Here is a 17,488-nt window from a genome sequence, read left to right as displayed (position 1 = left end):
TAAACCCATGCTAACTTAACACGGTGTGAGTGCAAGGCTCAGCCCACGATACCCTCCCTCGAGTCCAAGCCTAAAAAGCAGAGTCCAGTTCAAATTTGCAAAAAAATTATTGGCTGTTTGATAGAAAACAGTAGCTAAATATTAAAGAATACGTAGAAAAATCAAAGCATCTTAATCCAACAGCGTATAAGCACAGTATGTAGCAACAGCCTCAAACAGGAAGTCATTGTTCTCATCTGAAAAAAATTCAGCAATCCAATTGAATAGTGAGAATGAACATACATGTTTCTCAACGACCGGAGCCTCTATCACCATCGGAGGAAAACTCGGGTCATCTTCAATACATCTGCGTGCCAAGAAGTCATGCGCCGCTGCAAAAATATTCCAACGTCCCATTATTCCATGTATCGCTGCTAAAGCCATAATCCCGCCGCCAGAACAGAGCAAGTCATGAACCACTAAGAGGCTCGTCAGCTGGTCATAATCCCCATTGGGAGACACTGTACAGCAGAGACATAAATCCAGGGCCCAGTCGAAATCGCAGCTCAGGCAATGGAAGACAGGTGATCACATGAGAAAAAGGAGAATCAAAACGATAATCCATGAACTGCACTCAATGTAGACAGAGGCAGCGCTCCGTAATAACTAAGCATTGGGTTGCGGACCAGCAACAGCCAGGACATATTGTCGTCTGCTGCAGGATGTGCCTCTATATTTAAGTAAACAAATTAATAAAAGCACAACGACAACCAATGCGAGTATTAAGCGGAATCCACCAAAGATGCTGGAAAAAATCAAATGAAAAAATCCCGAAAAGACACCAAATATAGTTTGAAAAGAAGTCACAAGGCCACTGCTTCTAACTTTAAAAAAGTAAGTTAACCCCGTAGTCAAGGACGCATTAAAGATACTCTAAATTAACTCCCCAAAATTCAGGAGCACGTCTGTATTTAATAAATCATGCACTTCTGTGCGGGTGTTTGCTACATGAAGGACCAATGTTTCTCTAGCAGATGTAAGTGCAACCTCTTTTTGAGACAGTAGCGCTTTTATACGACTCATTTGGTTGACTCTGCTTTCAAGGTTGGAATCGACGGTCAGATGGAAACATCCAGCTTCCCATGCAGAGGAGTAAACACAACTTTTTTATAGCAAACCACACGCTCAGTTACCGTAATCATGTAAGCGATGCCTGCTAACATCGCACAACAATCTGCATTATTTCAAAGAAAATAACTCCTGTTTCCAGTAAACTGAACGTTGGTATGATAGCAGGTGTTGGAGTGCCTTTCAAAACTCAGTCCAAATTAGGCGCATCTTCATTACAAGAGCCATGCAATTGTATGTGTCTACAAATTAAGGAGTGATCTGGTGCTATTGTGCAACCCTCGCCATTCAGATAGACTTCTTTTCCCTCCCTCAGGCACCTATTTGTAAATGATAATAACCAAGCTTCATGGAGATAAACGGAAAGTTTTACATACTATCATAGAAATGTAGCTCTACAAATTGCCCCCGGAATTTGCCCCCCCGAGACCTAATGAATAAAACGGACTTCTAGTTTTTTTCCCTTTTCCACTGCGTACGAGTAAAAATTGAGCCTAAAAATCCATGTACGACCCCCTGACCAAGCCTAGAGGGTCAGCATTTTTCTACCCTGCCCCCTTTCCTTATTTCTCAACTTTGTTTTACTGTTTTCTTGTGACTCGCTTCTAGCGACGAACAAGATGGCTGCCAACACTTCCTGGTTTGGAGTGTTGACAGACAGTTGACAACCAATCAGCATTCAGCTTGTGCTTGTAATTGTACGGATTTCCGTACGCGTGCTAATACCATAATGCATTACCCGCTTACGTCGGAACTGGCACGAAGACACGCCCACAAGGGCGGGACTAATTTGAATAAAGCAGAGGCGGAAAATAGTGGGCCGTTTGTCCAGTGTCTTTAGGCTCGTGATCAAGGGCGCAAGCTCGAAACGCGTAGAGCCGCGTTATCTACTGAAGGGACAGCGGGAAGCTGATCAGACCGGAGCCCTCGTTGCAGAAGGTTCTCCGTGGTGGCCGACTCACTCAGGCAACCTTCTTGATTTTGTATATAGCTGCCTTGTCCGGTCAAGAGGAGGCCCGCCGCTATCCAGCGGATCCAGGCACTGGGACACGGCCAGTGTCAACATGGAGCGGAGATATTCCAAACGAGAGGGAAGGCTTAATCCGGATGTCCAGCAACTCACTCTCCTCTCACCCACTGGGGATTTTATTGACATTTTATGTTAACAAATGCTTCAAGCCCACTGTGGTATTATTGAACGTTTTTTGCCTGCTAATACCATAATGCATTACCTGCATACGTTGGAACTGTCGCGAAGACATGCCCACAAGGGCGGGACTAATTTGAATAAAGCAGAGGCGGAAAACAGTGGGCCGTTTGTGCAGTGTCTTTAGGCTCGTGATCAAGGGCACAAGCCCGAAACATGTAGAGCCGAGTTATCTACTGAAGGGACAGCGAGAAGCTGATCAGACTGGAGCCCTCGTTGCAGAAGGTTCTCAGTGGTGGCCGACTCACTGGGGCAACCTTCTTGATTTTGTAGATAGCGGCCTTGTCCAGTCGCGAGGAGGCATGCCGCTATCCAGCGGATCCAGGCACTGGGACACGGCCAGTGTCAACATGGAGTGGAGATATTCCAAATGAGAGGGAAGGCTTAATCCCGATGTCCAGCAACTCACTCTCCACTCACCCACTGGGGATTTTATTGAAATTTTATGTGTACAAATGGCTCAAGCCCACTGTGGTATTATTGAACGTTTTTTGCCTGCTAATACCATAATGCATTACCCGCATACGTTGGAACTGGCGCGAAGACACGCCCACAAGGGCGGGACTAATTTGAATAAAGCAGAGGCGGAAAACAGTGGGCCGTTTGTGCAGTGTCTTTAGGCTCGTGATCAAGGGCACAAGCCCGAAACATGTAGAGCCGAGTTATCTACTGAAGGGACAGCGAGAAGCTGATCAGACTGGAGCCCTCGTTGCAGAAGGTTCTCAGTGGTGGCCGACTCACTGGGGCAACCGTCTTGATTTTGTAGATAGCGGCCTTGTCCAGTCGCGAGGAGGCATGCCGCTATCCAGCGGATCCAGGCACTGGGACACGGCCAGTGTCAACATGGAGCGGAGATATTCCAAATGAGAGGGAAGGCTTAATCCGGATGTCCAGCAACTCACTCTCCTCTCACCCACTGGGGATTTTATTGACATTTTATGTGTACAAATGGCTCAAGCCCACTGTGGTATTATTGAACGTTTTTTGCCTGCTAATACCATAATGCATTACCCGCATACGTCGGAACTGGCGCGAAGACACGCCCACAAGGGTGGGACTAATTTGAATAAAGCAGAGGCGGAAAACAGTGGGCCGTTTGTGCAGTGTCTTTAGGCTCGTGATCAAGGGCACAAGCCCGAAACATGTAGAGCCGAGTTATCTACTGAAGGGACAGCGAGAAGCTGATCAGACTGGAGCCCTCGTTGCAGAAGGTTCTCAGTGGTGGCCGACTCACTGGGGCAACCTTCTTGATTTTGTAGATAGCGGCCTTGTCCAGTCGCGAGGAGGCATGCCGCTATCCAGCGGATCCAGGCACTGGGACACGGCCAGTGTCAACATGGAGTGGAGATATTCCAAATGAGAGGGAAGGCTTAATCCCGATGTCCAGCAACTCACTCTCCACTCACCCACTGGGGATTTTATTGAAATTTTATGTGTACAAATGGCTCAAGCCCACTGTGGTATTATTGAACGTTTTTTGCCTGCTAATACCATAATGCATTACCCGCATACGTTGGAACTGGCGCGAAGACACGCCCACAAGGGCGGGACTAATTTGAATAAAGCAGAGGCGGAAAACAGTGGGCCGTTTGTGCAGTGTCTTTAGGCTCGTGATCAAGGGCACAAGCCCGAAACATGTAGAGCCGAGTTATCTACTGAAGGGACAGCGAGAAGCTGATCAGACCGGAGCCCTCGTTGCAGAAGGTTCTCCGTGGTGGCCGACTCACTCGGGCAACCTTCTTGATTTTATATAGGGAAGGATTCTGCTGTACAATTTCACGCCTGCCAGAGGCATCTTCGGAGGCCCCCGCATAATCAAGTGGCCTTACTGTTCCTGGCAAACGCTTCGGCAATTTGGTTTCGTCAAGTTATTGGCTGTGTTTGGCCCACCACGACGCTCAAGATGGAGAGAAGCGGTGTTGAGGACATGGTGCATTGCGGTGGGTTAGCTGCATTGCCGCATGCCCCCACTGACAGAAATATTGTGCTGAACGGTTTATGCGGTAAGGGACAGAAGGAGACTCTTGGGTCTACAACAGATGGGATTTGGGAAAGCGCTGCACGCCATCCTGCATGCTGGCAAATCCTTGGGATAACACCGCCTGGGGATCCTGAATCGAACTATTGTATTCTGGGTCCCGTAGTTTTTGCACCGACTGTGCTAACTACATTAGGTGGAGCCCTTCGGGGGAGGAACAGCCACAGCCTATCCAACAGTAGCAGGACTTTCAAAGGTGTGGACATTTCCCTGCTCATTATTACACATGGCGCTGATGAAGGCAATGACGGCGAAATGCATTCGCCCTCTGTGGCAGTTTGTGATTAATGAGATTCCTGTTTGTCCCCGATGTGGCCTCCGCCTTTTCTTTGGTAAGGATTCTGCTATATATATATATATATATATATATGGGCTCTGAAACGCGTCGGGGAGGTTGCTGCAAATAAACAACGTTGCTCATAAGTAAGTTGGCCTGGACCTCGTTTTTGCTGCGGCTGGATTGTATGAACGAGAATCGTGTGGATATATATATATATCATATATATTGTGAACAAGACGGTTCATCCGTCGAAACGCGTCGAACTTTGCACTTGGGATAAATAAACTTGTTCCTGAATGAGACCCCACGGTGTCAGTGCCTGTTTATCATCGTGTAGACACAGGAGTGGAGAGTATATATATATATATATATATATATATATATACATACAGGCAGGGCACGGAGATGGAGATCGAGCTGTTCATCAAAGATCTAAACACCAACTCCCTGAATTTGGAGTTTGTGGGACACCACAGCAGAACGTCCATTGATTTCCTAGATATTCGAATTAGGCCTGCAATGGTCAGTTGGAAACATCTGTATTTCGTAAAACCACCGCTGGGAACTCTGTTCTTCATGCGGCAAGTGCTCACCCCGCTGCATTAATAAGAAGTATACCATTCGGAGAATATTATAGAGCTAAGAGAGCATGCAGCGTGCAGGATGAGTATGAGAAAATTGAAAATGAAATGACACAGAGGTTTACCCAGAGAGGTTATCTGCCGGAGGTCTTAAAGGTGCATCATCTAAGGCAAGAAATCTAGAGAGACACAGAACATTGTTCGAACCATCTAGAACAAGGAAACGGCAACAAAAGAAAAATGATATGAATGATCAGAATTTATCTAGATTCATAACCACTTTTAAAAAGAAACACAAGGAGATTAGGTACATTCTGAATCGGCACTGGCATTTGGTAAAAAGTGATCCTGTGCTGGGTCCTAAGGTTAAGAGGAATCCTGAGATCACCTATAAGAGGTCTAAATCTTTGAAGGATTTAATTGTGAAGAGTGAGTTTCAGGAGAAGAGGAAGGGGGGCCCCCCGAATTGGTTGGCATAGAAACCTGGGTTTAAAAAGTGCTCGAAATGTAAAGCATGCCAGCATGGCATGAATCGCACTGAGTTTAAAACCTTTTTTAACAAGACTGTGACCATTAGAAGCCCCTTAACCTACAGATCTAGCTTTGTTGTTTACTTATTACAGTGCTCCTGTCCAAATATGTATATAGGGAGTACAACTCTCCCTGTTTTTCAAAGAATTCTCCAACATCGGCAAGCGATTATAAATCTAGACAGGACATATCCCATTGCACGACATTTTTAGATCCATCATCAGAGTAATCCTGTGAGCCTGCAGTACACCTGTATAGCAGAGGTCCCAAAAAAGAAGAGAGGAGGGGACAGGGAAAAGGAGCTCCGAAGATTAGAGACATATTTTATCTTGGAGTTCAATTGTAAGGACTCATATGGACTCAATGTCGATGAGGATCTATACACGTGTCTGTCTTGATTAATGTAAAGAAAAGAGTAGTAACGCGGAAATGCAGTATAAATCCATGAGAATTCGTTGTTTTTAATGCAAACCTTGAAGACAGTAGGGATTAGGGACACATGATTTGCAATAATTGGTTTCTATTAATTGTTTTGGGTATATGTATGGTTCTTTTTTTTTCAATATGCATTTGCACTTTAGAGTGGAATTTGATAGAGTATACATAGTTGGAGGTGGCAAAATACTTATAGGAGAAAGGATAAATAAGGTTGCTCTTGTTGAAGAAAGAGCAGCCCTCTTTGAGTTTACATAGGCATTTGCACCTTAAATTGAGATCCCTCTTTTAAATTTTTATTTTTTGTGTAATGAATACATGAAATGATGGGTTTTGAAATAAATCTTGAAATTGATTATTTTATATGAATCATGATATATTGTATTTATTAAGCATTTGCACTTTATCTTTAGTGAAGTAACTAATGTAAGAGAGTCATTAAGGAATAGAGGGGAGAAAATGTATATTTTTGCACTAATGCACTTGCACTTTATTCTTCAAGTACTTAAAACCCGATTTTAAAAGGCACTGGCCCAAAAAAATGTATGATGTTGCCAATACTTGAAATGTGATTAAGCACTTGCACTTTAAATTTTTGACAAGTACTGATTAAGATTGTCTTTTTGGGGGGCATTTTTTAGATGTAATATAGTGCTTTTTAAAAATGTGAGGAATAATATTTTTCCACTGTAAGTAATGTCATCAGTGATGTCATGAGTGATGTCACTGACCATGTCATGAGTGATGTAATATGTGACGTCATCAGCAGTGCATTGCACGCGCAAGTTATAGTGAGTCCAACTAACTATAACGTGGGAATTTCATTGGTTTTATGCGAGTAAAATTTCCAGCTAACTATAACTGGTGTCAAACCTATGTTTTTTTCAGTGAATTTAATAGGTTTTTTAAAGGCTAATTCCTAACTATAACTGATGTGAATCCTATGGTTTTTTCAGTGAATTTCATAGGTTTTTTAATAGCAAATCTCTATAGGTATGAAATGTAAAAATTTGTATAATGAATTTTATATTTTATAATTATGTAATACTAGTTTTTTTAATGTTTTTTTTTTATTGTGTGCCCCGGAGCGCTCCCGGGGCGCGTACCGATGCGCTCACCGGTGAGCGCAATGTTACGGCGCGCCCCGGGGCGCGTACCGGTGAGCGTCCCGTGAGCGCTAATGCCGCGAACAAAAACAACATCGTGACGTATCGCGTAGCCGCGTGATGCGTCATATGACGCACGATTTAACCGCACCCGGAAGCACCCGAGCGCATACGATCGCGCAATGTAAGCGCCGCCGGGCGCGCCCCGGGGCACGCCCCCGGGCACGCACCGGGGCGCGTCGGGTCATGTGATATGAAAATAACACTTTTCATTGGTTCAGATCAGTTTTGGTTTCCAAATGATGAAAGCCCGGATCATGTGACTTGAAAATAACACTTTTCATTGGTTCAGAACAGTTTAGTTTTCCAAATGATCAAAGCACCCACCTTTTTTCCTCATTCTCACTTTGTTATTTGAGTAAGGAAGACCTGCTTTTTCCTTACAGAGATGGCTACAGTCAAATCAGCAGCTGGAGCATCTGCCCCACCACCACCACCACCACCATCAAAAAGACCACCAGAAGATCACATTGGTTGTCAAGAAGAAGAGGAGGAGGATGATGAAGAGGAGGAACAGACAAGGCACTTCCTGCCTGAAGATAATCCCCCATACAAACCAAAAGAGCACTTCATATGGGAGTTTTACAAAATCCCAAGGGGTTTCAAAAAAGTCAACGCTGCGAAGGTGACTTGTCTGATCTGTGGTGCTGTGCTGTCCAGGGGGAACCCTAACAAAAAATATTCCTTTGGGAATCATACTATGATTCGGCACATGATACGTTTGCACCCTAACAACTATTCTGCAGCAGAGGTAAGGTACCTCTGCAGTAACCTACCCCAATCAACATCCAGACCCTCAACATCCAAAGAACCCACTCCATCGGGTCCAGAGGCAAGGGAGACGGTCCCAAATATACAAACAAAGTTTGGAGGATACAAAATTGTTTGTATCTATTGTAACAAATCAATTAGTTATGGTCAGCAGAGCATTACACTAATCAATGTTGCTATGGATAACCACAAATACCCGAGGAAACCTTAATTTTTCCTGATTTTTTTTGTGCTCCAGTTGAGCCATTTTCAATTCCCTGTTTTTTGTTTCTCCCCAAAGAAAATACAAAAAAAATATAAAACTGTTCAGAAAAGCCAAAAAAAGTTAAAAATGTTAAAAAAAAAATATATATAAAACAACAAAAAGAATAAAAAAAACTGTTCTTTTTAGAACTACCTCTAATTTTTTTTAAAAAACCAACATTTTTAAAAAACTCTGTCATTCTTTTTTCTCAACGGTACGCGTAACGGTACGCTCCCCGGTACGCGTACCGGGGCGCGCACCAAAAAAAAAAGAATGAAGGAGTGAGCATGAGGGAAAGGGACAGAGAGAGTTATGTTAAGAGAAAGAGAGCTAGAGGGAACAACACAAAGGGACTGTGTATTAGATAGTAAAACAGTGAGGGAGGATTAGAAAAGAGAAGTGACTCTAAGTAAAGAGCGGTAAAAGAGGGTGGATAAAAGTGAATAAGGGTAAGACATGGGGAGTGACAGACAGAAAGGAGAGAGACAGTAAAGGAAGGAGTGACTGAAAGGGAGTGAGTGAAGCAGCAAACAAAGGTAAGTGAGGGAGTGTGGGTGAGTTGTAGGGAGTGAGCATGACAAAAGAGTATTGACAGATTGAGGGGAGAGAGACAGCGACGATAAGAGAGACAAAGTGAGGGAACGGAAGTGAGGAACTGTGAGGACAGAAGGACTGAGAGAACGAGTGAGAGGAGTGAAGTAAATGAGTAACAGAATGAGTGAGGGAGCAAAGGAAGGGAAGAGAGTGTAAGGGAAGTAAAGCAGGGAGACTGAAAGAAGTTGAATGTGGTAGGACAGTAGGGAAAGAGGAGTAAACATGGAGGATAAGAATAAGTGAGGAAAGCAGAGTAAGGAAACAGGAGTGAGGTAGGGTGAGAGAATAGTAATGAGGTTAAAGCAAAGGGTGATGACAAATTACATTTTTTTAGTCATACTTACCATATAATTAATGTAAATTTAATTACCTGTTTTAACTACACTTTGTATCTATGAAAGAGAAAAAAAAAGTTATAATTAGTAAAATATATATTTTAAAATAGAAGATACAAGCCAAGAGGTTAAAAATCATAAAAGTGTACTAAGAAATAAAGTAAGAGTGAAGGACACAGAAAGGGAAATAAAGTAATGTAGAAGAACAAAAAGAGGGAAAAAGAAATAGAACGAGAGCAAATTACTAAGAGTAAGGCAGATACGTTCAGTAACAGAGAGGAAGAAAAGAAGAGAGAAATGAACCGAAGGTTAGAAAGATACTAAAAGAATGTGAGTTACCAAAACTAAATCAGAAAACAGGAGTAAGTAAAAAGGGAATGACTGAGAGGGAAAGGAGTCTAATTGAGGATGCATTTACAAGAATGAGGAATGGAAGATGAGTGAGAGTGAGTGAAGGGGAGTTACAGAGTGAAGGGATGAAGGGAGAGAGGATAATATAGAAGGATTGAGGGAAAAGGAGTGAGGAACTTAGTAGACAGAGGGACTAAGGGAAGGACTGAGTGAAGTGGAATACAATGAGTGAGGAAAGGAAAATGAGTAAGGAAGGAAAAGAAGGAAAGAGAGGGGAAGAGGAGTAAAGCAGTGGAACAGAGAGAATGTGATTCATTGATGAAAGTAAAGAGAAGGACACTGAATAATAGGAAATGAGAAGTAGTAATGAAACCGGAGTAAAAAAAAAAAGAGATGAAGAACTATGAGAGAGGAGCAGTGAATTTGTTTTAAGAGAAATGATAGAAGGTAGATAAACATAAGTGACCATAAGACAAGGAGAGTCAGGGACTGAGAATATAGAGGTAGTGAAGGAAAAACAAGGAGAAGAGGACAAAAGAAAAGAGCATAGAAAGATAAGTCAGGGAGGGTGGATGAGTTATAGTGACAGACTACGACAAAAGAGCTGAATGAGTAAAGAGGAATTACTAAAACAGGAAAGATTGAAAACACGGAAAAGGGAAATAAAACAGAGAGACTGAAAGCTGAAAAGTGGTGCAAGGGAGAGAGGGGATGCAGACAGTTGAAATGGGAATGAGGGGTTGTGAAAGAATTGGAGTAAAGGAACAGGGGTGAAACAGAGTGAGAGAAAGACCTTGTAAGTGAGTAAAAAGAGCTGAAAGAGGATGCAAAAAGCAAAGTGAGTGTGAGACAATGGGAATACAATTTAAATTACACAATACAAACTATAGAATTACTTGTACAACATGTTACATAGTTTATTTTTGCTGTTCTCAGAATATATTGAATTTCACTTAAAACAGTGAGTTCAAACTACTCATCATATGACAGCGGGAAAAAAAAACACAATCAAAAAGATAGTGTTTTAAAAAAAAACATATAAACTTAAAAATCACAAATGTACACTAATCTTTCATTCACTTACTTTTCCTTTAGGCCAAATAGTACTTCATGAAGGTCCTTTTCGTTGGAAGGTACTCTGCTGTTCTCTAAAAATTCCATTTCATCGACTCTCTAGAAAAAAAGCTCCAAGAACATCTGAAATATGTTTCAATGTTTTCATATACTCCTTCTGTTCAGTCATGACTGTTTGCTCATTCCTTCACCTTTCCTTTAGGCCAAATAGTGTCAGATGTATCAGTATATTTTCAAAGTACTTAAAACAAACTCTAAAATTACCGTTTTCCCGACGTTCTCAAAGAAAGGCTCAAACAACATTTTCACAATATTTAAATATTCATAATTCCATCTCTGGCTCTCTCAGGTTGAACATTTCCTATAATACTGATATCACTTACTATGCGATCCACTTACCATACCTTTATGAGAACTATAATGTTTATATTATCTTCATCGCTTTTACTCACAATATAATTTTAAACAGCAAACTAACTTTTATTAACTGCTCCCGTCTTCATAGGGCAATTGCCTTTACTTAAATTTTGGTTCTAAAAACACTAGGTATGAATTTTTTAAGTCAAAAGGCAAACGTTGTTTGAAAGTCAAATGAGTGTCATTGCAGTTACTCCAACCTTTTCGACATTTTAAGTAGCATGTTATAAAAAAGTATAAAGCATATATTATATAAAAAATATAAGTATTTATTTAAATGGTTGTAGAAGAAGCACAGCACGTCCGTTACACAGCAAGTCCAGATAGATAACAGTTGAAAGCAGAATCTGGAACCCAGCATGTAAGATGCAGGCACGCATCATACATTCCAGGCTCCAGCAACTATAAAGGAAATAATAGACATAGAAAACATAACTAAATAAAAGAAAGAATGCAATACATCTTATCCCTAAACAAAAGAAATTAATACAGGTACCTACTAGGCATTCTTTTGGGTCTAACATCAGTTTTAACCCTAGAGGCAATCGACAAATCTTTATGAGGAGAAACTTGAGGACGCATATTAACATTGCGTATCATCACACCCAGATTATCATCCAGACAAGACATCTGAGAAGAAAATGGCTTAAAAGAATCTGGACATTTGGCCACTCTACGAACATTCCAAACTCTTCCATCTTGAGTGACAACACTGTTTTTGAAAACGTTAACCACTTTAATGGGAGGAAAGAATTTAGAAAACCCTTTAACAAGAAAACCAGGTTTTTAATCCTCACCCATTCTCCCACAACAAAATCATGAACTTTGACATTCATTTTTGAATCAAACAAGACCTTCATACTCTGTTGCTTATCTTTAACACGTTTAGCAACGCTCTCAAGATCAACCTTAGAATAATTTTTGTTTAACTTTTTAATCCACCGGGGACAAATGACAGAAGAAGGTTCCCTTCCTTTCAGAAGTTTGAAAGGACTCACACCAGTAACAGAGTGAGGTGTGATGCGATATATCCATAACCTTTTCCTGATAACATCCAACCAATTATCATCAGAAGAACTTACACTGCTAATACAATCCTTAAGAACTCAGCTGAAACGTTCAACTTGACCATTCTCCCTAGGTTCATATAAGGAGACAGTATGATGTTTAATACCACAACTCTTAAGGAACTCTTCAACATTAGAAGAAACAAGCTGCGTACCATTATCCGTGATAAATGTCTCTGGGAAACCTTCCCTAGCAAAAATCTCTTTCAAGAAAACCATAATAACCTGTGAAGAAACATTACTAACAAACTTTACTTCAGGCCATTTCGATTGGTAATCAACCAAAACCAAAGCAAATCGAGCATTTAACGGCAAATGTCTAAAAGGACCAGAGATGTCAAAAGCCACTTTCTGCCAAGGGAAATTAGGCCAACTCACAGGCTTAAGGGGAGCAGAAGATAGATGAAGCATCTTATCGCTACTAATACACTGTGAACATTCCCTCACCATTCTGTCAACCATCTTGTCAATGCCAGGCTACCAAAAATTTTCTCTAATCAAACGTTTCATAGATGACATACCAATATGACCTTGGTGAGCAAGCAACAAAATGTTCTCTTGTAAAGAAGAAGGAGGAATTAGCTTACCAGTCTTAAACAAAAACCCACCAAATTCTTCAATTTCAGAAGCAACCTGACAAAAAGGGGCTAAATCAGCAGAAATGCACTTACTGTTTGGCCATCCTACTCTTACGTAGTCAAAAATTTGCTGGCACACAGCATCTTTATTCACTTCCTCAAACCACTCTTCTTCACTTAACGTTAAAAACTCTTGAGAAATGCAATCACCAATAGAAGCAACAACATCAACATCCAGATCTATAGTAGGAACCTTTTCAATACTACAGGGTAACCTGGAGAGAAAATCTGCCGTAACATTGCTCTTACCCGGTACATAAACAATTTCAAAATCATATTCCTGAAGACGTGAAGATAACCGGGCTATCCGCGCTGTAGAGTTCCATCCACCACCAGGAGACAAAATCCCTACCAACGGTTCGTGGTCTGTTCTCAAAATGAACCTATTTCCCCACACATAATTTCTAAAATGTTCCACAGCCCAAATACAAGCTAGCAGCTCTTTTTCAATAACCGAGTACCTTCTTTCTGTGGGAGATAAAGTTCTTGAAGCGAATGCCACACACCACTCATCCTTACCCGCACACTGACTCAGAACTCCTCCAATCCCATTAAGGCTGGCATCCACAGTAACAATGCATTTCTTATTAATGCAGAACGATTTTAGTGTGGGAGCATTGACAATCTCATTCTTGATTTGCTTAAAAGCAATATCTTGTTTGTCCGTCCAAATGAATTTAGCAGAACTCCTGGTCAACTCTCTCAGCGGTTCCATCTTGTTAGCAAAATTTTGAATAAATTTGCTATAATACTCACATAACCCAGCAAACGAGAGTAACTTTTCCTTATTATCAGGAGCTGGTGCTTTCATAATAGCATCCACAAGATTTTTCTTTGGTACAACTCTTTCTCCGGAAAGAGTGTGTCCCAAATACTCAACAGATTTACAGAAAAAATTACATTTGCTGGCCTTAATCGTCAGCCCATATTGTTCTAATTTAGAGCAAACTTCTTTAAGGTGAGAATGATGTTCAGAATTATTCTTAGAAAAAACAAGTATATCGTCTTGAAAACATTTGACGAATGACCCTAGATCTTTAAAGATGTGATACATGGCCCTTTGAAAAACTGAAGCAGCCGAAGCCAAACCAAATGGCATTCTCTTGAACTGAAATAACCCATGAGGGGTGATAAATGCTGTGAATTGTTTAGAGTCTTCAGTGAGCTCGATCTGGTGATACGCAGATCTAAGATCTAACGTCGAAAACACACATGCACCATCCAACATACACAGCATTTCATTAATGTTGGGAAGTGGGTGACAGTCAGTAACTAAACTCTTATTAAGTGCTCTCAAATCCACACATAACCTAATACTTTTATTAGGTTTGATTGCTAAAACAATGGGGGAAACCCACTCTGATGATTCCACTTCTTCAATTATATTTTCCTTCACCATAGTATCCAACATATCTCTAAGCTCATTCCTAATACTAATAGGAACCCCCCTTAGCTTTTGTTTAACAGGAACAGAATTGGGCTTAACTTTGATCCTGTGACTGAAACCATTCAATTTACCCAATTTATTAGAAAACACATTTGGAAAAGAACGAGAAATTTCTGTGAACTCAGGTAAATCACCAGACTCCCCATCAGATATTGCAAGGACTGACACGGGATCTTTTAACCTGGGATTCAATGTAACTCCTAATTTTGCTTGATCTCTCCATCCCAAGACATTCACACCTTTCCATGCAACATATAGTTTGATAATAGCAGAACTACTTTTGATAGTAAGTAGAACTTCCTTAAAACCAATAAAATTGATCTTAGATCCATCAAAGTTATAAGCACTGATATCAGGTTTAGACAATGCATTGATATCTACTAGATCTCCAAATGATTCTACACAATATTCTTGAGTGATAATAGTCCATGGAGAACAAGAGTCCACCATAAGTTCTAATACCTTCCCTAAAATATTAACAAAACTTTTAGGAGATGATAAGGTATCAGCTTGTGAAATATCAAATGACTCTTGTATAGAAATAACAATACCAAATTCCTTAATATCGGGAGCATTACTCGCTTCATCATTAACATATGAAACATTTCCACCAGGACGTTTAGTAGTAGAAAACGAAGATTTTTTAGTGTCTTGGAAAGGCTTTGTAGGAGTTTTGCACATTTTCAAAAAATGTCCAGAACGTCCACATTTGTTGCATTGTCTATTAATAGCTGGACATTGCGGAAAAGAAGCAATGTGGTCAGGATTGCCACATCTGAAACAAAAAAACTGTTTAGTCTTGCCATCACTCCTATTGGAATAATAAATAGTCTTCGGCTCATGAGATTTAACTACACTGACCTCATTACTAGAGATAGAAGGACTAGAAGTAGATGCTTTATCCAAAGATTTTATCCACTTATCTGACTGCTCAAAAGCTTTTGCAGTACTGATAGCTATTTCCAAGCTTGGATCACCTAAAATCCACAACTGTTCCTGAACTTTCTTACTCTTTACGTGCACAATGATTTGATCCCTGATCATTTCATCCGTCATAAGACCAAAGTTACAATGTAATGATAATGCCCGTAAAGCTGTAAGAAAATCATCAAAACATTCTTTATCATCCTGAACTCTAGTATAAAATTTGAATCTATTAAGTGCAACACTAGTAATAGGTTTAAATCTCCCTTCTATCCTTGAAACAGCTTCATCATACACATTACTATCACCACCCGACCTAACAGGTGGCAATGTTCTAAATACTAACTGTCCTTCTGAACCCAGACAATGTAAAAAAAAATTCTTTTTTCTCTCTGCAGACATCCGTTCTCCGTCCATCGCCTTGAGATAAGTAAAAAATTCCTCTTTCCATCTTGTCCATGGAATAGGTGGATCACCTTTAGACTGCAAAAATTTTGATGGAGGATCAAATTGCATCTCAAATGATGTATTAAATCCTAAATGTAAGATAAACACCTAAACAACTAATATAAGATTATCAAAATTAACAAAATTAAGAAAAAGAAATAAATAATATCACCATACAGTGTCCAAAATGAATCTTAAATGCAATGAAAGTTAAGAAGAATTACTAAAAATATCCAGTAGATGGCAGTCTTGTACTAAAATAAAATGAATTCCTGTTCAAGTCTCCACTGTATATAACTCCAAATATACAATGCAATGTTGATATAAACTGTAGTTCATCAGTTAAACTTAATATAGAAGTGAGCGATAGTTTGTGAAGGAATCTTGAAAAACTAATGAAAGTCGTTTTGGTCGAAATTCTTCTGAATGAGGATTAATTTAAATGAAACACGCAAGGAATTCAAGAGCGTGTGAAAGTGTACCTTTTTTTTTTTTAAATAGAAAACAAAAGCGGTTCGATTTCTCCTCTCCGGTGGGCATAAGTGAAATGCTTCGTGTTTCCTTCTCCGGTAATTTCGGTTACCATGGATACAAAATGGCATCTTGGCGTATACGTGATGATGCAGTGTAGACGCTGGTTGAAATGTCACACTGAAAGCGTCAAGATGACGTATGCAACTAGTCTCGAGCAAACTCGACTGGTTCACTCACCAAAACGCCGAAAACACGGAGAAATGCCGGAAAGCCTCAAAACTTCATGAAAATTCACCGGAGTCAGAGGGAAATTAACACAATGCGGTCCGCTTCTCTTCTCAAGTAAGAGATGTAGTTTAAAGTTATTAAATCGTGGATTCTCAAAATTCCTGCTCCTGTGCTCCAAAAACGTGGCAGAAATATGATGGATGTCCCTCGTCGCCAGTATAAAAAAGTATAAAGCATATATTATATAAAAAATATAAGTATTTATTTAAATGGTTGTAGAAGAAGCACAGCACGTCCGTTACACAGCAAGTCCAGATAGATAACAGTTGAAAGCAGAATCTGGAACCCAGCATGTAAGATGCAGGCACGCATCATACATTCCAGGCTCCAGCAACTATAAAGGAAATAATAGACATAGAAAACATAACTAAATAAAAGAAAGAATGCAATACATCTTATCCCTAAACAAAAGAAATTAATACAGGTACCTACTAGGCATTCTTTTGGGTCTAACATCAGTTTTAACCCTAGAGGCAATCGACAAATCTTTATGAGGAGAAACTTGAGGACGCATATTAACATTGCGTATCATCACACCCAGATTATCATCCAGACAAGACATCTGAGAAGAAAATGGCTTAAAAGAATCTGGACATTTGGCCACTCTACGAACATTCCAAACTCTTCCATCTTGAGTGACAACACTGTTTTTGAAAACGTTAACCACTTTAATGGGAGGAAAGAATTTAGAAAACCCTTTAACAAGAAAACCAGGTTTTTTAATCCTCACCCATTCTCCCACAACAAAATCATGAACTTTGACATTCATTTTTGAATCAAACAAGACCTTCATACTCTGTTGCTTATCTTTAACACGTTTAGCAACGCTCTCAAGATCAACCTTAGAATAATTTTTGTTTAACTTTTTAATCCACCGGGGACAAATGACAGAAGAAGGTTCCCTTCCTTTCAGAAGTTTGAAAGGACTCACACCAGTAACAGAGTGAGGTGTGATGCGATATATCCATAACCTTTTCCTGATAACATCCAACCAATTATCATCAGAAGAACTTACACTGCTAATACAATCCTTAAGAACTCAGCTGAAACGTTCAACTTGACCATTCTCCCT

This window comes from Lissotriton helveticus, chromosome 9 (assembly GCF_964261635.1).
Source record: "Lissotriton helveticus chromosome 9, aLisHel1.1, whole genome shotgun sequence".
Lineage (NCBI taxonomy): Eukaryota > Metazoa > Chordata > Amphibia > Caudata > Salamandridae > Lissotriton > Lissotriton helveticus.
The sequence above is the reverse complement of the archived record's forward strand: the minus strand, read 5'-3'. Positions refer to the sequence as shown.